This window comes from Panthera pardus, unplaced genomic scaffold (genome assembly GCF_024362965.1).
Source record: "Panthera pardus isolate Hobbes unplaced genomic scaffold, ASM2436296v1 HiC_scaffold_7, whole genome shotgun sequence".
NCBI lineage: Eukaryota > Metazoa > Chordata > Mammalia > Carnivora > Felidae > Panthera > Panthera pardus.
In genome coordinates this window covers 37,087,078-37,110,681 of record NW_026527002.1, presented here as the reverse complement: position 1 = coordinate 37,110,681, position 23,604 = coordinate 37,087,078, and positions in this window count along the sequence as shown.

Genomic DNA, 23,604 nt, shown 5'->3' with positions numbered 1-23,604 from the left:
AAAACAGTGCCTGGTTTAACTCCCAGTTCTGCTTGCTAGCTAGCTGACCTTGGGAGAATTATTAATCATCAAAGGGTCACTGCTCACCCATAAAATATACATAATACTAGAGTCTACGCTCAAAGAGTTATGATGAGAATTAAATGAGATAGAGGTGCCTGGGTGGCTCAGTTCATTAAGCGTCTGACTTCAGCTCAGATTATGATCTCATGGTTTGTGAATCGAACCCCACATTGGGCTCTCTGCTATCAGAACAGAGTCCGCCTCAGATACTCTATCCCCAACCCCTGCCCCCCCCATCTCTGCCCCTCTGCTGCCTACGTGTGTGCTCTCGCTCTCAAAAATAAATATTTATAAAGCAAAGAATTAAACGAGATAATGCATATAAAAGTGTCAATCAACATCTAACAAATAGCAAGAACTCAATAAATATACATTATCTTATAGTATTATTCATTTTCCTTTAGGGGTAAAATAGGCCACATCTGTGAATTTAGGGTGTTGTGCTTTCTTTGAACTCTAATGCTATCAATGTCTTCCCATACCACTAACCATTCACTTAGGCAAACAACATTTTAAAGGCGCCCTATTACTCAACGTCGTGGGAGAAAGGTACAAAAACCGATTAACCTCAGATCTTGTTTTCAAGCAGTTTACTCTCTAATAAGAGGTACCACACAGGCATAAACCACTGAAATCCAAAGCAAGTGGTAGTAAATGCCATGAGCTAACATACTATAGGACAGTGTTATGAAAGTGCTCCTACACTCACAGCATCACCTCTACCTGGGAAGTTCTTAGAAATGCAAATCCTCAAGCCTCACCCTATTCCTACAGAATCAGAAACTCTGGAGTTGGGCGCAGTAATGTGTGTTGTCACAAGTTCTCCAGGTAATTCTGATGCACAAAAAAATTAGGCAGCCATAAAAAAGGATGGGATCTTGCCATTTGTGACAATATGGATGGACCTAGAGGATATCATGCTAAGTGAAGTAAGACTGAAAAACAAATACCATCTGATTTCACTCGTATGTGGAATCCAAAAAACAAATGAATAAAAAAAAAAAGCAGAATCAGACCTATAAATACAGAGAAGTGATGGTTGCCAGAGGGAAGGGGGGGTGGAGGGGTGGGGAAAATGAGTGAATGGGAGGTATAGGCTTCTAATTATGGAATGAATAAGTCGTGGGAAAAGAAGGCAAAGCACAGGGAATACAGTCGATAATGTTGTAATAGTGTTATATGGTGGGCAGATGGTACCTACCTTTGTGGTGAGCATAGTATAATGTATAGAGATGTTGAATCATCATGTTGTATGTTTAAAACTAATATAACATTATCAAATATACTCAAATTAAAAAAAAAATTAAAGACTGAGAAGTAGTGCTCCAGGAGAAAACACTTCCAGCTGAGGAGATCAGCAAGGACGTGGAGGGGACGGCATTTGTCCCAAGCCCAGAGGTCGGTGTGATTTAGACATGCAGATATGTGGGAAAGAACAAAAAGAAAAGAAAAAAATTTATACTGGGAATATCAAGGTGTCCACTTTGGCTTAAACATTGGTTATATGAAGCGAAATAGTGGAGTTAGATAAAACATGTCGAGGTTAAATTATAGAAGTTTGGTTGTCACACTATGGTGGTTTGTCCTGGACCTCTTTTGCCTTGGTCTTCTACAAGGATAGGAAAAGTTTTTATTTATTTTTAAAAAACTTTTTAAATGTTTATTTTATTTTTCAGAGAGACAGAGCATGAGCAGGAGAGGAGCAGAGAGAGAGGGAAACACAGAATCTGAAGCAGGCTCCACGCTCTGAGCTGTCAGCACAGAACCCGACGTGGGGCTCGAACCCATGAACTGTGAGATCATGACCTGAGCCGAAGTCGTACACCTAACCAACTGAGTCGCCCAGGTGCCCCAAGACAGGGAAGGTTTTTAAAAGGGAGATGCATGATCAGATTAATTTAGCAACAACATGTAGATGAGAGAAGGTTTGAAGATTAAAGATTGTTGCAGTAGCTCTTTTGAGCTTTACAAATAGATGAATTCAAGTGCATTTGTGCTCAGACTCTCGGGATACCTGAAGTCTTGTGCCCCAATTATTTCAAAGAGTTCCCACTCTACAATAATATTATGGAACACTTACTATGAATCAGACAAATGCTAAACACTCTCCATGCTTCATCTCCTTTACCTCACAACTACCCAGTGTCACGATCATCCTTATGTTATAAATGAGGAAATTGAAACCTTGACAAGGTTAGGCAAACCAAGCAAGGTCTCACAAGTCTACACAAGCTCGTGTACAGTAGAGTCAGAACTTGAACCCGGGTGGCCTGACTCTAGAGGCCATACACATAATTAATATGCTATCTAAATGTAGCCACACCTGACAGGAAGTACAACTTCATCTTGTAAAATGTAAATAGATTTGCCTGAAGAGAGAAAGTATTAACCGAACTATAAGGTGGTTGGGATCTAGGGGAAAAAAATCTCAGAAAGCCACGGTAAAGGGGTTACGAGCATGATTTTAGGAACACAAGGCAGACTTGAGTTTAATTTCCAACCAATTCTCATTAACTATAGTTATGTACAAAGTCCTTAATACCTCTCAGAACCTCAATTTCTTCATCTGCAGAAAGGAACTGTGATGAAATATTTTATGCAAAATCATAGCAAAGACTATGACCCAAAGTAAGTGCTCAATGAATGGAAAGAGAGAAAGAGAGAGAGAGAGAGAGACAGGGGGTGGGGGGGAAACCTTCTAATTTTACCCACAACTAATGAAATTTTGTGAACAGATTTCAGACAAGTGCTGTCTGAATGTCCTTGCTTAAGAGTAAATTCATCCAAATGAAGTCAAATGATTAAACTAGAAGCAGTGCTTCGTAATGAGATAAAAGACTAGAGGTTTCAAGTCTTAGCATGCCTGATGTTAACTCTAGCACCTTACTTACTATGACACTCAATAATAGTTACAATGCAGTTTTAGAAACCTCTTACTGATCCCTATATTCCAGACTTGTGTCTAAGAATTAGATAACAGCCCCTGCCTCAACATCATAAGACCAAGATTTTCCCCACTGATAAAATAGTTGGTTGGAAGGAGAGAAAGCTTTTAATAAGCCTATCTAAATTATTTTGATTTTAAGTTAAAATTATTTTAATCTTAATTATTTTGCCAAAGGGAATCAAAATAAGAACTTTGCTCAGTTAGCTTTTATTTTTCTATTCAGATTAAGATCAGAAGGATAGGTGGGGGTTGTCATGCTTACCTAGTGGTGAGATTTCTATTGATGGTTCCTAGCTCAGGCTGGATCGTTTTGCACCATCATCTCATTGACTATAAACAAATGTCAGCCTTTGTTCTAATGTTGACATTTTAGGAGACAGGGCTGTCTGAGCATCAGCCTAAGCAAATAGTCTTATCTTCTCATCATTACATCTTTTAAATGTGGTTATTTTTTCTTAATTTCCACTTTTAACAAGACGATTGTTCTTTGGGGCTCCTACATCTTTGTGGATGTTTTCTTTTCCCCCTCTTTTTACATTTTACTAAGACAAACTGTTAAGCAAACAGAAAACCAGAAAGCTACATACAGAGGAAGTGAATAGTAAGGGCAAGACGACAGCCAGCAGGGCCAACAACATGATGACCAATAGATTGGGTTTTAGAACTGGAGTTGGACAGATCTTGGTTTCAAACTTCCTTTCCGCTCCTACTGACTGTGACTTTGGGAAAGTTGTTCATCTGTTCCGTGCCTCAGTTTCCTTATTTATCAAATGGAGACGATAGGGATGTTGGGAAGAATGAATGAGATGTTCCATGCACAGCACTCAGTACTTTTTCTTAGCACAGCATCAGCATACAATAGTGAGAGTTATTATTATGAAGTCCAGATAAGTCTAAAGTTGTCATTTATTTTTTATTCCCTTCCCTAAAGTACAGTAAAAAATGCTCTCTCACTAAATGTGCTCAGTAAGGGCTCACTCATATATCAAACTCCAATACAAATTATAATATAGGGCTGTGATGTCAACAAGTGATCTGGTAACTTCTCTGTCCGGTTTAATACTTTGAAACAAACACTACACTGCTCTCATCCTTAATAACGTGACATAAAGGATAGAAAAAGAATGGAATTGATTCACAGGGACGGCACTGATTCTCTGTTGATAAAACACAAGCTTTTGATTTTTTTTCTGTGGTAGCGATGCATCCCCACACTCCCTGCCTCTATTGTACTCTGAATAGTCCCGTCATACAGTAAGCCTATGGGTAACTTTGAAGAAAACCTTCCAGACTGTTTTCCAAAGTGGAAGCAAAGTCTTGCATTCTTAGAAGCAACATATAACAGTTCCACTTACTCCACATTCCTGAAGCACTTAGGGTCGTCAGATTTTTAATTTTAGCTATATCTAATAAATGTGCTATGATCTCTCACTGTGGTTATAATTTGCATCTCCCTAATAATGACATTTCACATATTTTCCTGTGTGTTGCTTGTTACATTTTAGAGTTCTTTTAATCCTTACACATTCTGGATATCAGTCCTCTATTTGGTAGGTGTTTAACGAGTGTTTTCTTTCGATATGTGGCTTTTATTTAAGATTTCGTTTCACCAAGTAAAAGATGTGATACCGTCTGATTTACCATTTTTTTAATTTGATGATTCATATTTTTATATTCTACCTAATAATCTTTATTGTTAACTTTCGAGATCAAGTTCAAGACAAACAAGGGGCTCTACCATTCTCACAAGGAACTAAAGTACCATGTGATTTTTCATGTAGGTCTTCGGCAGAGAGAATGTTAAAATCCTTTATGTACTTTTCTCCCCCCCGGAAGGAGAGCGGTTCCACGGCATCCTACTACTGGATGAAATTTGGCTGCTCGTGTTAGGACTTGCTTCAGAAACTGAAATTCTAAATCGCTGCGTCATTAAGATAAGGAAGGGATGAAGTTTGAGCCGTGTGGGCTTATCTCTGGGATCCCTCAGTCATTTTACAGAAGGCTGGATTCCTCAGGAAGAAATGCTCATCCTATTAACCAACATGAAAGTTTTCTTTCCCCAGCATTATAAGTTCAGATGGTGTGAGAGGATTGGCAGTACTTTTTAACTGGAAACTTCCTTGCTTTTCATCAGCTCAGCCACATCTGCAGAGAGTTTTTATTTCTGTTCTTAGGAGGGCTCCAAGTTGTAGGCTGTGTATACATGCTGCTTCAATGAGTCAAATTACTGAATAAGTCAAGGCGGATGCATAAGCAGATGGACGGCACCTGGCCAGATTGAATTAGGGCCAAAATACCCTTTCTGGGGGTGTCAGTTGACAAAGGCCTGTCTTTTCCTTTGGGAGCAATGCGTACTTCTCGAGAAACTAAACCTTCTTTCCATAACATGCATGACCTAGAAACTCTTCCTAATGCATCCCTTTAATGAACTAAAAGCATAGCCAACACTGGCATTGGTGAATTTACATAATCACACCACAGAGATTGCATAGTGGGAGAGCGTGGCTCGGTGGCTGAGCCAGAAGCCTCTGCAGTCAGAAGGCCCAAGCTAGGTGCCTTGAGACCTTACTCTCCTGATGCGAAAAGTACGGGCAAGAAGGGCGTCCACTCCACAGACAGCTGGGAGGATTAAATGCAACGCTGTACTAATTTAGCACTGTGCCCGGTGCACAATCACCTAGTAGCCCCTGGCAATTATTTGTGGCTTTCGTTATTATCACCATCTACGTGGGTTCTCATAATGGAGCCCTCATTTCCCCAAGTGTCAGTGACTACGCCCTACTTCCCAAAGGCTGGTCGAACTACCATGTTTATGTAAACAGGTCCGAGGATCCCACTGAACTTCCTTTTCTGCAGACGGCCACTGCCGGGATGCAGGCTGCATTTCCTCTGCCAGCCCGGAAACCATTGCCTCCGTCGGCGGCGAGCTCTTCTAAACACGAGCTTCCCACCTCTCCTGCTGCCTTCATCTTTCACTCCTCAGCACCACTTGCAACCAACAGGCCAGCGTGGCTCCTGCCCCAGTTCTGGCGGTCTCCCCTGCCCCCACCTCCTGCTGGACCTGCTAGGTGTCGACCTCCGACTGCTCTGGAAAGGACCACGTGGCTTTTTTGGCCCAAGTGGAAGAAGAATTCCCCGTTACTTTCCACTCTTGGAAACAGCCTTAATCTTGTGGCTCATATCTTTCGGTAACCAAGAAGATAGCCTTCAGTCTTTCAGGTATGTCTCCCTTTATAAAGTTTATCAGGTAGATAAACTTTACACAGTGTCCAAAGTCTAGCCTGGGAACTGTTTGGGTAATACCCCCCACAGCCAAGATGAGTCGGTCCTTTTTTTTTTTTTTTTTTTTTTTTTAAAGGTTTGTGCCTGCAAGATAGAGTGGAGGAGATAAGAGGCCAGAACAATGTTTCCCTCTTTTTGCTTTAGGTAGCATCTCTATACAAGCCACTGTAGTTGGTGGTTCCGGGCAGGCCTTCCTTCCGGGACCCAGCTCCTTCCGGGGCTCTCCATGTGTCACCAGCTCCAGCCAGGCCACCCTAGCACCAGGGCTCAGGTAACTCTATATTCTCCCTTGGTCCGCCAGCCCAGACAAAGTGACTTCCTGCAGTTTGTAATATCTGGGTTACCCCACCTTACTCTCCCTTTTAGCTCTTTTAATGCCATTGTAACTAACTCCTCGTATTAAATTGCCTTTTGGGGGCGCCTGGGTGGCTCAGTCGGTTAAGCGTCCGACTTCAGCTCAGGTCACGATCTCGCGGTCCGTGAGTTCGAGCCCCACGTCGGGCTCTGGGCTGATGGCTCAGAGCCTGGAGCCTGCTTCTGATTCTGTGTCTCCCTCTCTCTGCCCCTCCCCCACTCATGCTCTGTCTCTCTCTCTCTCAAAAATAAATAAACATTAAAATTTAAAAAATAAATAAATAAATAAATAAATAAATAAATAAATAAATAAATTGCCTTTTGAACCCCCTGTTCCTGACTGGACGCTGACATACAGCCTCTAGCCCTTCCTCAGTGCTACTAATCTTGAATGCTGTTCCAGGATACAGAGCCTTTGTGCTGCGTCCAGCAAAGGCCCTGCTCTCCTTCAATGCTCGTTCCCGGCAGAAGAGACTTCAGATCTCTCCACATTCACAAAGAGTATTGACGCCAGCATCTAAGGGACTATCAATCCCCAAGTTATCACTGGTTCTCCAGGAAGTGTAGACTAACCACTGTGCAAGTAGAACTCAGGTCAGAGGTGGCAACAAAGACAGACTCAAGCTGATCCTGGCATGAACAGTAGTAGTAAGTTATTGCATAATAATAAAACAAAACAAAACAAAAAAACCACTAACAGTAACCAGAAGCTGAACTCACAATAAAACCTCAAGACTACTTTTCAAAAATAGATTCCCAGTGTTGCTTCTGAGAAAGGTTATTGAATCGCTGGAAGAACTGAATTTTAAAGTAAAATGTGGCATTTAAAAGATCTGTGTAAATACACCAGTTCTCCATCTACGCTGGTTCGAGAAACATTGACTAACGATTCAGAGAAGGAAGAGACGACTTTCATTGTCTTTTCTGTTTAACCCTGACTAAAACACGGTCACCAAAGTGGGGAGGTTGGGATGCTGTGGATCCCCTGTGGCCTCCACGTGACAGCTGCTTCTATCTGCAGCAAAATTCCCGTTTTAAAATGAGAGCTGTGTTGGTTTTCAAGTTGAATATTCTTTAATATAATTTCCATTCTAGGCTTTTCTTAATACTGTCAATTCTTTGTCTATTTTGTCCCTGTAACTTTTTAAAAACATCTATTAATAAAAATGTTTATTTTCTTGTTGCTGACCTTCAAGGTAGTATGTGAGACTGTCTCTTGGTCTCCCATTTTATTACAAAGTGACGCAATTGACTTTTTCTTTTTGAAGGTCACGAAATGAATCACTGTATAGATGAGGTCTCTGTCCTCAAAGACAAAAGTAAATGTTGCTTTGACTTAGCAGAAAAATGGAATTCTTTCAATACTTGGCAGTGATTTCCATCCTAATGCATCTTTACTCATAAGAGGTAAGTTAGAAATTACATGTTCACGAGGAAAACTTTGGGGTTTACAGGAAAAGGAAAAGGATCGTATCTCTTTGTACCTGTGTCCAGATGCAGTTCATCTGGAAATCCTACCTTTTTTGTGGCGTTAATATTTTTGAAGAAATCATGGAGTTTTTAATTACTCTACACAGTACTTCTAAAGATTCAGAGCAACTTCTGTAGATATGAGATAGGTAAGAGAATCAAGAGAGTCCAAGAAATAGAAGGGCCAAAGGGAAAAAATAAGGAGAGGGTGCTCTTTTAAAAAAATAAAATAAAATCAGAAAGGAATGGAAGCACTCTATCCCAAGAATTCTGAACAAAATAGAAAACACTTAACGTACGGATAGGATTAGACACATTGAAGGCAAGAAGACTGTTAACATTAATGCCCCCTTATTTCCAATCCTAAATATACAGATTAAAAGGGAGGGAAATTGAAAGGGAGCTCAGTAAATGTGGGAAAATTAGCAAATTGATGGGAAAACAAAATAAGTAAAAAGAGAGGGTACATGGTCTTACCAAATTGTGTTTTCTAATTCACTATTTCTGGCAAGAAAAGCATGTGGCAAGAGATATGGAACTTTCAAAAACCCTGAGTAGCACAGTAACAGCGGGACGTAGCTACAGTTTTATTTTACCAGTGTGAGTACTCTAAGGCAATGCAAATACGGAATAGTTTTAAATACATGTTAGTAATTATGCAGAGAGAAAAAAAATCCCTGAAAGAAAATACACCTAAATGTTAATAGCAGCTTATTCCTGAGTAATAAGAATTTCTGAAATAGGATAAATGAGAGAGAGAGATCCATATTTTCCATTTTTATTCCTATTGTGATACATTCATAACAGAAAAGATAGCTTTCAAATATTCGATGCATTCGTTTTTCATTAGCGGTGTTATTTTAAAAATATTCCTACCACCTCTGTGAATTCTATTTGAGTGTGTGTAAGGTAGGCTATGAATGGCCTACACATATTACCCGCAATCTAGATCTTGTGGGAATTTTTTATTTGCACTTGAATATGTGTATATGTTTGGATATAAAACAGGCCATATTTCACACAGGTTGTGTCCATTACGGGTGAAGACATATTCTGTGCAAGTCACAGAGAGACACCACTTTCAACACAGCTCGTTTGAAGTAACTATTACCTGTTACAAAGTTGCTCGGTGACCAACATCTGTTAGTCCCTTAGGAAGCAACCTAAATTAGATAAGTGTTGCAAGTCGGTGTCGGTGTGTAGCTCTAGATATCTGTAGTCAGATATCTTCAAATAGTAAGGTTATTTGGAGTACCATTACATTTCAGTAAGTTTTCTGGTTATAAAAATAAAACATAGGAATTACAAATGGGAAAATATAAAAGTATATAGAGAATAAAATATTTCAATCCTATAATCCCATCTCCAAAGATAACCACCACCATTTTTAAGATTTTCTTCCGGTGAAGTGATCTTTAAAAGCCAGGAAAAGGAACACAGGAAAAAATGAAGATAAATCCTGCAAGATACACACTTATTTAGCCTGTATTTAAGTGCATAACATTGAGGAATCCACAAAAACTCCTGGAGATTTGTAATAAAGGTAAACAGAAGTTATAGCTGCCAACATATCGAGGATTCATTTTTTGTAATTAGGAACTTTTAGCCTTAGGAATGATCTCTCATTATATAAGCTATCTTCAGCCTATTGTTAGTCAAGATTATTAATATATAACATACATATTGTGAAACTGACCTTTTTGGGTGTTCAGCTCCATGAATTCTGAAGAACCCATACAGCTGTGTTTGTAACACCACAAACAAGAGATCAAACATTTCATCATTCCAAAATATTTCTTTTGTAACCCTTTGTAATTTCCTTCTTCCACTGCCAGAGCCTATCAACCACAGATCCAATCCAACGTCTGTCTTGATAGTTTTGCTTTTTCTATAAGGACATCTAAATGGAATCATACAGTATGTAGTCATTTGAGACAAATTTCTTTCTCGTTTGAGATTCTTCAGTGTTGTTGCACGCATCTTTTTATTGCTAAATAGTATTACATAGAATCGATTCCACTGCAGTTGATTTATTCATTCACCAGTTGTTGGATACTTCAGGGCTTTCTTTTTAGATGTTGATAATTACGAATGAAGCCAATGTAAACATTTGCATACAATTTTTTTTTGTGCGGACATGGGTTTTTATTTCTTTGGGGTAAATTCATAGCAGTCAGATTGTTGAGGGATATGGTAAGTGTATGTATAACTTCAAAGGAAACTGCCAAACTGTTTTCCACAGTGGCAGGAAAATTCTGCATACCCACTGACAATAACGTTTGATAGTTCTACCTGCGCTACATTACTCTAAGTACTTGGGATTATCAGATTTTTTTTTTAATTTTAGCCATTTGGATATGTTTGTTATTTACATTTCCCTAATGACTAGAGAGCCTCAGCACCTTTTCATGATTTTTTGTTTCTATCTGTATATCTTTTTTTTTTAATATATGAAATTGTCAAATTGGTTTCCATACAACACCCAGTGCTCATCCCAAAAGATGCCCTCTTCAATGCCGATCACCTCCCCTCCCCTCCCTCCCATCCCCCATCAACCCTCAGTTTGTTCTCAGTTTTTAAGAGTCTCTTATGCTTTGGCTCTCTCCCACTCTAACCTCATTTTTTTTTCCTTCCCCTCCCCCATGGGTTTCTGTTAAGTTTCTCAGGATCCACATAAGAGTGAAAACATATGGAATCTGTCTTTCTCTGTATGGCTTATTTCACTTAGCATCACACTCTCCATTTCCATCCACGTTGCTACAAAGGGCCATATTTCATTCTTTCTCATTGCCACGTAGTACTCCATTGTGTATATAAACCACAATTTCTTTATCCATTCGTCAGTTGATGGACATTTAGGCTCTTTCCATCATTTGGCTATTGTTGAGAGTGCTGCTATAAACATTGGGGTACAAGTGCCCCTATGCATCAGCACTCCTGTATCCCTTGGATAAATTCCCAGCAGTGCTATTGCTGGGTCATAGGGTAGGTCTATTTTTAATTTTTTGAGGAACCTCCACACTGTTTTCCAGAGTGGCTGCACCAGTTTGCATTCCCACCAACAGTGCAAGAGGGTTCCCGTTTCTCCACATCCTCTCCAGCATCTATAGTCTCCTGATTTGTTCATTTTGGCCACTCTGACTGGTGTGAGGTGATAACTGAGTGTGGTTTTGATTTGTATTTCCCTGTCTATCTGTATATCTTTTTTGGTGAAGTGTAGGTTCAAATCTTTTGTCCATTTTTTTATCCAATCTTTTTTCCAACTTTTTTTTTTTTTAACATTTATTCATTTTTGAGAGACAGAGAAAGAGCACAAGCAGGGGTGGGGCAGAGAGAGAGAGGGAGGGAGACACAGAATCCCAAGTAGGCTCCAGGCTCTGCACTGTCAGCACAAAGCCCGTCACGGGGCTTGAACTCACAAACTGTGAGATCATGACCTGAATGGAAGTCAGATATTTAACCAGCTGAGCCACCCAGGCGCCCCCTTTTGCCCATTTTTAAAATTGGGTTGTTTCTCTTATTGAGTTGTGGAAGTTATTTATATACTTGAGATACCAGTCTCTTATCAGGTAAGTGTTTAACAAATATTTTCTTCCAATATGTGACTTTTCAGTTTTTTTCATGTTTTCATTTCAACATGTTTTTCAAAGAGAAAAGGCTATGATTGTGATGAAATCTGATGTATCAGTTTTTTTCTCTTATGATCCATGTCTTTTGTATCCTAGCCAATAAATAAGTTCTGGCCTAATCCCAGGTCCCAAAGATATTCTTGTTTTTTATAGAAGTTTTATAGTTTACATTTTGATCATGGTTCGTTTTTTTATGTAATAAGAAATAAAGATCTGAGTTCATTTTCCTTTTTTTTCCCCATATGGATACCCAATTATTTCAGCATCGTTTATTGGAAAGATTTTTTTTTTCTATGTTGAGTTGCCTTTGCTATGTTTCGACAAGTAATAAAGAAGACGGTATCAATCTAATCAGGAACTCAGATCGAATTAGTTTGGATTTTGTTATCAGTGCCCAAGGTATCAAATTTCTCCAAGATCCCCTGCGTGTAGACTGCGAGATAGGATTATTATCAAGGTTTGTGATCTACCTTCATCTGTCAACCACCCCTTTATACTTTTACCATAGGGTTGGGCGTGGGAGGCATCTCTCCGACGCACTTCCTTCAGTGGTAGGTCGCAGTAGCTTGGCACCGTGTGCAGGGTTGATGGAGAGGGGGGCTCTGACGTTCTAGTTGAACCCCAATCTTCAGGAAGCCCTGTGTACCTGAGTCTCAAGGTGGGATTTCTCAATGTTTTCTGCCTCCTGAGGGCAAACCCTGCTTTGTATGTGTGGTGGGCCTCCGTGTGCGTCTTGGGGTGTGTTTTCTACCCCTCGGAGGTAGAAACACTTTGATGGTATCAGTTTGGGTTCAGCCCTCTTTCCCACCTCTCAGCCAGGAGTAAAGTGTTTTGTCCTCTATCTTTTCCCAACTACACTAGTTCTTTATCTACGCCCCGGATGTGACAGGGTTTTCTGAACCCAGTCTTTTCATGAACATCTGGTAGTCATCCATGGCAGAGGGCCTGTGAGAGAACCGCAGACCTCTTTGGTCTGAGGCTCCTAGAAATTTCTATACGAGCACACTGCCCAACCTCAGCCTTTAACAAGCCGTGGAAATGGGAGCTGACCCTTTCTTCCTACCGTGCCCTGCCACAGGGGAGATAGTTCCAGTGTCCCTTCTCAATGTGGAGAAGGGTGGCTATGGGTCTTTTCTCCCTGGACTTGAGACAATTTGGTTCACTTGACATCTCAGCTGTCTGACAGGATAAAAAAAGTGGAATTTGCAGTTTATGCAAATTTTTCTTATCGTTGGTAAAGAAACAATACTCTGTACAGCCACATCCTATGAAAAAGCCTACCTTATATTTTTATTAGTCTATTATAGTAAATATATCCTCTAAAAATGTGATAACTAAAAATCTAAGGTTTAAAAAATTTAGATCCCTCACACAGAGAGCTGAAGCAAGGCTTCTAGAAATTATCATATTCATTTTGTGTCTTCCCTAAGTGTTAAAGCTAGACAGTGACCAAGCTCTAGGGAGATTTCTGCTTTCCTCAAGTGTCATCTTATTGGTTCCCCATTTGGTTCTTTTTTTTTTTTTTTTCCTCCTGACCCTTTATTTGTAATACAAAGGGGTCATTTCCCTTTAAAAAAAAATGTCATAACATGATTAACATAGACACAAAAAATGTAATTTCATTTACTAAAATTCAAGATACAATCAATCAGGAACAATATTATCAGGTAAAGAAAAGACCCTATTCAGAACGCCAATAGAACTGACCATTTTTACACTGTGTTTCTGCTACCACAGGCATTCTCAGCACCACAGACACCCACTGAAAATATAATAAATAGCAGAGGAAACAGAACAGCAAGGAACTGTCACTTGTCAATTAAATGTGTGGTTTCATTACTGACACAATGAAGCAGGATTGTCACAGAGGAGCCTGGCTGATTTTTTTTTTATCACATAAAATGGGAACAATTAATTTGAAATATGTTCCCCTTTGGCTTACCAAGCTGCTGAAGCCTCATGGGAATTTTTAAAACACATTCCTGATAGAAGCTGGTTCATCAGCATACGGTTGCTACAGTTACAATATCACTGCAACAGCAGTCCAAATGGTGATGCCTTGACATCCTTTCATTTAGAAAAACCAGAGGAAGATTATTTTTAACTGTCCAGTAACCTTTCAATTTATAAACATGGGGGAGAAAGATTATTAAAATTGTCTAAAATCTTTTCGAGAGTCACTGCCATGCTAAGTCTAGCTCATAAGAATTGGGATAAATTACTCTCTCCCTAATGGATAGGTTTTAGCTGAAATTTTTCTTTAAAAATTAGCTGAGATTTCACAAGGTAATTGTGGAAGGGATATTTTTGTTGATTTTTAAACATTTTTCTGATTTGAGGGGCACCTGGGTGGCTTAGTCAGTTGAGTGTCCACCTTCGGCTCAGGTCATGATCTTGTGGTTTGTGAGTTCGAGCCCCACATCAGGCTCACTGCTGTCAGCACAGAGCCCACTTTGGATCCACTGACCCCTCCCCTCACGCTGCCCCTCCCCCGCTTGCAATCTTTCAAAAATAAATAAGCATTTATTAAAAAAACTCTCTGGAATTACAAAGATGGCATTTTGGGTTTTTTCCCCTAAAAATATAGATTAATATGTTAATCTTAATTCAATAATAGAAATCACATTAGCTTTCCTTGTGAATAACTATTTTATTTTTCATACCTCTCTAATTAACAGCATAAAATTATCATTTGAAGACTAATGTGAAGGAGCTCTGTCTGGTTTTTGGTTTTTACAGTTTAGTTTTATTTTTTAATTGGTTCCTACTTTTGGCACCATTTTCAAATGAGTACCCATTTGTCGTCAGGCTTCTTAAGTATCAATGTGAGCATCTGACAAAGAAGGTGGAATTTGGACAAACATGAATCCTTTCCAAATTGCAGTAAACCAAAGCAAGTCTTTCCTACATTTCCACAGTGTTTCAACGAACTCAGAGGTTTAACTATGAGAACTAGAGTGGAGGAACATGCTCACCAACTGGGCTGGCATTTGGGTAGGGGCTTACCTGCCTAAGGAGAAAAGAGAAAGATCAGATATAGAGAGAAAGTGTCACTGTAGTGTTTCCCAGGTGAAGAGCATTTTTCGAAGACTGTATCTTTTAGCGGGGCGCCTGGGTGGCGCAGTCGGTTAAGCGTCCGACTTCAGCCGGGTCACGATCTCGCGGTCCGTGAGTTCGAGCCCCGCGTCAGGCTCTGGGCCGATGGCTCGGAGCCTGGAGCCTGTTTCCGATTCTGTGTCTCCCTCTCTCTCTGACCCTCCCCCGTTCATGCTCTGTCTCTCTCTGTCCCAAAAATAAATAAAAAACGTTGAAAAAAAAAAAAAAGACTGTATCTTTTAGTTGTGATGAGGTATAGGTAGATCTGCAGAAAAACTTCCAAACTGCATAAAACACCATCTCTAACTCCTTCAGAAATGTAGTTCTTGAAAAATTATAACCAACAGATATAAACAACATGTTTTCCCTGCTAAGCAGGATAGGAAACAGAGAATAAGAAAATGGCACGTTCCCAGACATTCAAGTTCAATTTCTGAACTTATTAAGGCAGAGAAGATTAAAGTCTAAAACAAATTATGGGGTGCCTGGGCGATTCAGTTGGTTAAGTGCCTGATTCTTGGTTTTAGCTCAGGTCATGATCTCACAGTTCGTGAGTTCAAGTCTCACATCAGACCCTGTGCTGACAGTGTGAAGCCTGCGTGGGATTCTCTCTCCCTCTCTCTCTGCCCCTCCCCCAATTGTGCTCTCTCTCTCTGTCTAAAAATTAATAAACATTACATTTTTTGAATCTAACACATATTAACAAAATAAGAGGGTAAATAATTGAAAATTAATTACATAGTAACATCTGTAATTGCTGATGGAAGAGACATCAGCAAGTGCTCAGAATAATGTAAGAAGGCTTCACTAGGGAGGTTAAACGCAAACTGTCTTAAAAGGTAAAGATTTATTCATTCATTTATTCAATCTTCATTTACTAAAAACTGACTCTCTACCAAGCACTGTGTTATTTTCTGCTTTGAATTTTGCCTTGACTTCACAGCACACGCAGTTATTCTGGGAAAGACAAGTATATAAACAAATGATATTAATGCATTATTACAGTGATAATATAAATAAGAGAGGATTGTTAAAGCACATGGGCCAGGAAAAGCTTTCTATATCTGATGATGCATGAGCTATGTTTTAAAGACTGAGTGGCCATTTACCAGATATATGTTTGTGGAATAATGGAACTCTCTCATGCCAAAGGTATAGAATTCACAGGTAGGATACTTGGAAGGCAGAGGGGATGATGGGACAGCACTACAAATGAAAGCAACATTATTAGCTAAGGCATGAAATAAGGAAATAAACATGACATTTCTAGGACACACCGGCCTAAGTGGAAGATATATAGTGGTGAAAGGGAGAAATTAGATTGGGTATGTAAAATGGAATCTATGTTTTCTAAGTAATAAAAGCCAGGAAGAGTAGCTTTGGTCTTTGTAACTTTTGGAGGGGTACTTCTAAAGGGTTAGATTTTTAATAGGCATCTGATATACTTACTTAGGAATATTAACCTAGCAAGTATATGCATTAATGCATTATGCATTAAAATCTCTAGATTTTAAATATTATCCTTAGATTTGAGCATTAATGAGGTGAACTAAGAAACTATAATGTTCACATGTGATTGGAAGATGATATCTGAGTAAAAACATGTTGGTTCATAAGAAATAAGATTTTTTTTAACGTTTATTTATTTTTGAGACAGAGAGAGACAGAGCATGAACGGGGGAGGGTCAGAGAGAGAGAGAGAGAGAGAGACACAGAATCGGAAGCAGGCTCCAGGCTCTGAGCCATCAGCCCAGAGCCCGACGTGGGGCTCGAACTCACGGACCATGAGATTGTGACCTGAGCTGAAGTCGGACGCTTAACCGACTGAGCCACCCAGGCGCCCCAGAAATAAGATTTTAATACAGGTAAGTAAAGGGAGATGTTATGATAGATTTGGAGGTTAAAGTGGTTGAACTCCAGGGGAACAATGGAGCAAGGACTGAGCTGTCTAACAAAGAAGGCAAGCATTTGGGCAATAGCCTTGGGAATTGGAAAGAAAAAGGTAATATGTGAAAGAAACACTAATAGGATTTGGATTTAAAAAAAGAATATTTCAAAGTTGTTGTAAAAATTTAAATTTAAGTGAGGAAATTTAGTTTTGGATGTGGTCAGAGAATTTAGAAGGGATATCTAAATGAAACAGAAACACAATGTATCCCATTTGAAAAAATGATGAATTTGAAGTAATGACAGTACATTCATGTGGAATTAAGTAGATAATGGAAAATATGGGATTGATTCTGAAGTCATAAATTGAACTGGATATTACGCATTAGAATTAGCTGTATAATGGTGAGAGTAGAAGTCATTAAAAAGTACACACAGAAAGGATTTTTTTCTGAAGGAGACTATAGAAAGGGAAGAACCGAACAAGAACTGAGACTTTGGTAATAACCTGAAGGAGGAAAGATGTGTAACTTATGAATAAATGTCCAGAAAACAAAATTGAGGATGAGTAGTCAGAGGAATAGAAAAAAAAAAAAAAAAAGAATAGAATATGTCATAAAAAAAAAAAGAGTGTCAACTTCTTTCTGGCATTTGTTTTAAACATCCTAGTTGCTATTCTGAGAGGGAGTAGTCAATCAGCTAGAATTTTTCCATTTCCTTATTCTACTTTTTTAAAACTTTTTTTCTGAAATGAGGAACTTTCTTTTTCAATTTTAAATATCAGTTATTTCCATTCTAACATTTCCTAAAATATTTACCAGGGTTTGCTTGTTTGTTTGTTTTAATAGGAAATTAGTTTGTTCTGCATGAATAGCTGGAAGAAAATAAATGGTTTTCATTTAAGCCATTCTTTCCTTCAATAACCCCCTTTCCTGAACTAAGACTAAATTCATGAACTTCAAGTTCAAAAGAGGTCCATTTCAAAATATTAAGAGTTAGGGAAAAGAGGCATTAACAATGGAAGTCTATTTTCAATAGTGAATGCTATAATAAGAAATTGGCTACAGCTAGACAAAGAGAGGGGAACCTACAGTTAAAAGTTTGCTGCTCTTAAATTAAAAAAAAATCAGTGAAATCTTCCTGAAGTAAAATTTAAATAGGAACAGATGCAAGACTACATACTTTACAGATAAACTGGCTTTGGTATAATAAAGAGGTACTGGGAACATGAACCCATTCTTCTACCAGGCTCTTTTCTTGCGAACGTTACTATTGTGTTTAAACGAAAATGTAGCAAATGATATGACTGTTTAATATAGATACTCCATATGTAAGCCTCATGGTTTATTAATTGCTCTAGAAGATACTTCATACTATTGTTTCATACTGATTTTTCACTAAAACCCCTAAGACTTTTTCACATCAGCTTAACAAAGATTATTCAAAATGAGTTTTGAATCTGAATTTGAAATTTTGCATTTTCTTTATGATGTTTTATTTCTTTCATTCCAGCCCACACCTTTCAAATCTTTTTTGAATTTTTATGTTGTCAAAGACATACCAGCTATTTTCATAGTTTTCTGGTACCTACAAATGTAATTACCATGCTACATTTATTCTATCACTCATTCTAAAATTACTGAGTTTCTGCTGTATGTCAGATACTTCACTAGAGGTCAGAGATACAAAGAGAAATAAAGTAGTCTCTGCCCTCAAGAGCTCACAATCTCAAAGGAGGAAAGGGAGGGAAAAAAACATTTTTTTTTTTTTGACATACAAGGTGATAGATGCAGTAACAGAGATATGCACAGGGGGTTATAGGATTAGAAGGGTAATACCTTGTGAGGGTGGCAAGAAGGGAAAGTTGGAGGGTGGTAATGGGCCAGAGGGTGCATTACTACATTTAGATAGGCTTCCTGGGGAAGGCAATGCTTTCTACTGTTTTTCTCTGAATCACCAGAGTACTGCTCTGATTACAGCGTCCTGCAGACAAGCACTGGGGAGCTCTATAATAATCAGTGATTCTTGAAGTGTGGTCCTCAGACCAGCAGCATCAGCATCACCGGGGGACTTGTCAGAAGTAAATATTCTTAGTCTTCACCCCAGACATACTGAATCTGAAATTCTGAGGTAGGGCTCATAAGTATGTTTTCTAAATGCACTCTAGGTAATTCTGGTGTCCACTAAAACTTAAGCACCCCTGGTCTAAATAACATCAGTTCTCTAGTCAATATCTGACAAATGGTCTTTCACACCTATGGTAGCTATGGAGAAGTGGGGACACTTGAAGATGAAGAAAAAAAAGTCTGCTTGGGAAAACCAGCCCTACCACTCACCACTCCGTGATTTTTGGCAAATTTCTTAACCCTGTCATTCAGATTTCTGGTTCGTGATATCTACCTAAGATTACTGTGAAATGGAATGAAAATATGTATATGCAAGTACCTAGCACACTACCTAAAGTAGACACTTTGTTTTATTACAGAATAACAGATCTAAGTAATGAATCTACTGTAGAAAAGTAATAGAGGTGTCTAAAAATCATAGAGAGTAGGTTCAAAAAGTAGAAATGTTTTCCTCTGGATGAGGAATTGTCTTCAAACATGGGAAAAACTGGCAGTTCCTCAATCCATCTTAAGGTAGATTTTTTACTTATAGATCTAAAAACAAATAATTGACAAAAGGCCTGGATTCAGGCCAGAGAGGAACATTCCATCGATGGAAAGAATGAGGGGAGCATGAGAAGTGTTTTGTGTCAAAGAGAGATGTGAAATGCCTGTCACTGCAAATTTTCCAAGCAGACGAGAAGACAGTTTTACTTTGGTGAGAGGAACCACGATATACCTTCCTAAGTAAGGTCCAATATCTCACTTGGCAAGACTATTCCCTTTGGCAGGCTACTCTGCATGGTTTCTGAAGATTCCCAGATACTCCATGGAAATGGTCACACCAGCCCTCCAACTGAAGATGCTCTGTGCAAATAGATTTCTATGAATGGGCCATCATATTCATGTTGTCTATGTCATGAATATGAACACAGAAATAGAAATAGTATCTACATATTCTGAAAGTCTTTATGACCCACTTTACGTGTGGCACCATAGTAGCTACTGCTCCAAGTTTACACATGTATTGTTTGGGCCCCATCTTCCTATGACTTTATAAAAGAGGAAGTGAATGTGCAAATATACCAACCTTACTAATATTTATTCCCTTATCAATTTCATGTTTTAGATGTTGCTGAAACATGCGTCCTTTTAAAGTAATATATTTCCTGTTAATATTCTTTTCCATGGGTATTTGTTCTCTACTAAAATGAGGTAAGTGTACTTTTTTTTAACCTGAGAAAGGCCTGAGATCTATAAAAAGGGATAGGTTCCTATGAGATTAAATTTCAATGCTCACAGAACTACATCAAAGCAATTAAAAAGGAGTGAGTTAAATATAGCTCTCCCTTGACAGAGAAGTTGCCCTTAGTAGGACACATTGCTATATTCTGTAACCAAATACACTGCCCCAGTTTACTTTAATTCTAGCTAAGTCTGTACATCCTTCAGAGCAGTATCCTTGAGAAGCCAAGCTCCATGGTTTTTAAATCAATGATAATGTGAATAGCAATAATGAGGCTCGCTAGGAGCAAATGAATGGGACATTCGCATACCAGATTCAAAGGGACAATGAATACACATTGATTATATAGGCCACATGAAAATTAGGCAACACGTACTGGGAAACAGTGAGATAGGAAAAATTGTAAGGTGTCTTTTTGATCAGAGACCAATTCTTTTAAGAGTTAACTTCTGTGCCAGCACCTTGCATGCCCCATAAGTAGATAATGGCATTAAATTTATAATCAAGCTCTTTGTCTTATTATGTAAGTTCCTTAAAAGCTAGGACCTTGTCTTACTCATTTTAATATCCCCCAGGACTTGGCAAACACTGAATGCTCCAAGAGTTATTAACAAATAAATAAATGAGTGAGTTAATTTGTAAGAGTTGATAGCTCCAAGTTACTACATTCTTCCTTTGATGCATCACTCAGCATATGGCCTCCTTCTACTTTAAAATAACCACCAGAGGTTGCTATTTAATATTTTTTTAACTTGCCATGTCTTTACTACGATGCTTTCTAAAACTGTAACACAGTGCTACAAATTGCATTTTCCAAAGAAAGCCACAATAATATATTCTATCACACATGTTCTTCTTACAAGTGACATTGGCATTTTTTCGCCACTGTGCAGTGGGGCCTCTACTCCTCCTCTTGGATCTGTATAGACTTTTGTAATTGCCTTGACCATTGGACATGGTAGAAGTGATGTTATATCAGTAAGTCATTAAAATGTTATGAACATCTGCCCTGTTCTATTCTGCCTGGTCTTGGAACCCAGCCACCATACTATGAAAAAGCCAAGCAGCCATATGGAAAGGCCAGCTATAGATGTTCCAGCCTGCAGCCCAAAATGAGGTCCAAACCAATAGCCAGCATTAAGTGCTAGATGTGTGAGTAAAAGAGCCCTCAGATAATTCCAAGTCACCCTCACTCTTTAAGCCAATTCATAGTAAGGAACAAAGACAAGTTGCTTCTGCTTACCCCTACCTAACTAGCAGTTTCATGGAAAAAAATAAATGATTGTTCTCATTTCAAGCTACTAAGTTTGGGATGGTTTGTTATATAGCAACAGATAACTAAAACACATACATAAAAGAAAATGGACAACAGTTCAATTATTAAAGTAGACATCTCAATTATTACTAAATGAACATACCTATGTAACCATCACCTAGATCAACAGATAAAACTATGCTGGTATTCAAAAGTCCATCCAGACACCTCCAAATTGTAACCCCCAAAGGCAATCATTATCCTGATTTCTAACACCAGAGATTAATTTGTACTATTTTGAACTCTGTATTAATGGAATCATATAATAGGTACTCCTGGTGACTAATTTCTTTCTCTCAATACTGTTTGTGCAATTAATCCATATTGTTGCCTATAGCTTTGGGTCATTCATTTTCATTGCTATGCAGTATTCTGTTGTATGAACATAAATATTTTTCTCTTCTACCATTGATGGATATTTTGGATTAATATTCTTGTGCTTGTCTTCTGGTGTATATATTAATCATTTCTTTGGGATTTATTCCTAGGAGTAGAAATTCTGGATCACAGAATACATATTCATTTTTTATTTGTACTATAAAACTATCTTCCAATGTGACCATACCAATTTATACTCCCATCAATGGTGTATAAGTGCTCCCCCCAAGACTTTTTAATTTGAACCATTCTGCTGGATAATTTTAATGCACATTTCCTGATGTCTAATGAAATGAAACCCTATTTACATATTTTCTCTTGAAAGTTGTTTTTTCAAGCTTTTGCCAATTTTTTTATTGGGTGGTGGTATCTTTTCCTTGTATTTGTAGGAGTTCATTGTATACTCTACAAGAGACCTGTCAACTGCCAACTCTTCTAAGAGACTGCTAGAATAATCTGATGATCAAGCAAATCCAAGTTCGTTAACCTGTAGTATTGGAGAGCACAACCTTCACAATCTGAAGTTTCAAAAAAAGAAGTCAGGATGGCTACCCATAGGATTTTCATATCTGAGATCAAGTAATTTAAGGAGGATCTTTCAATACAGCCATTAACTGGGACTGGGAAAAATTCATGATATAATAGTTCAGGATGGTAGACACAACAAGGCAAAGGTCTTGAAGCAAGCCTTCATAAATAAACACTTGTTTCATGTGAATTTTTTGAGCAGGTGAGCAACCTATTGTCCTGGGGAGGCTGTTTTTCCAGATGAGAATCCATCCTTTGAACAAATTAGCTTTCGTGAGTTTCCTGAAACAAGCAGTGAAGTTATTTGTTGTTCTACAGTCTTGTCTTTCTTTCTTGGCAAGGGTTTTCAGGAAGAAATTATAAGTGGTCTGTTTTCAGTCCTGAGAATTGAACTACGTAGATGTAAAGTGGCCTCAGTTGTCAAGCCTAGGACATGTTGTAGACATGTTGCAGATATTGTCACAGCTTTTGTTGCTTGTCTCTCAAATGACCACTCTGATTTGCCTAGGACTCTCTCAGTTTGAAAATCTCACTCCCTGGGAAATACCTCAGTCCTGGGCAAATCAGACGGTTGGTCACCCTACTTGCCTTATTTCTCTTAAAGGGATCTTTTCACAGACAGAAGTGCTTAAATTTAATATAGCCCAACTTAACAACTTTTTCATAGTGCTTTTTAAAGTCTTGCTAAGAAATCTTTCTCTGGACAAGTTTTTACACAAAGCTTAATTTTAATAAGAGGCTACTTAAAACTCCTTATGAAAATGTAATTGTTGGGGCGCCTGGGTGGCTCAGTTGGTTGGGCGACCGACTTCAGTTCAGGTCATGATCTCGCAGTTTGTGAGTTCGAGCCCCGCGTCGGGCTCTGTGCTGACAGCTCAGAGCCTGGAGCCTGCTTCGGATTCTGTGTCTCCCCCTCTCTCTACCCCTCCCCTGCTCATGCTCTGTGTCTCTCTGTCTCTCAATAAAAAATAAACATTAAAAAAATTAAAAAAAAAGAAAATGTAATTGTTTACATATATTTTCTATGCTTAAAATTCCTTGTGTATATTAATTTAAAAATTCTTCAGTACCCAAAGCTAAAGAATTCATTAAGTAGTTTCTATGTTGTTATTTGATGCAATGAAACAATGAGCAAAGCTTGATAACTGAACGTGGCAACTCATGAAAAGACCAGACTATTAATGCTCAACCTTTATGAGTCAAAGCTCACAGGAAAAAAGACTTCGTAGTCATCTCTCTGAATGCTGCTGAACCAGTTACCAATAACAAAAGCTGCTGATAACATTACTTTCTTTTAACACAAT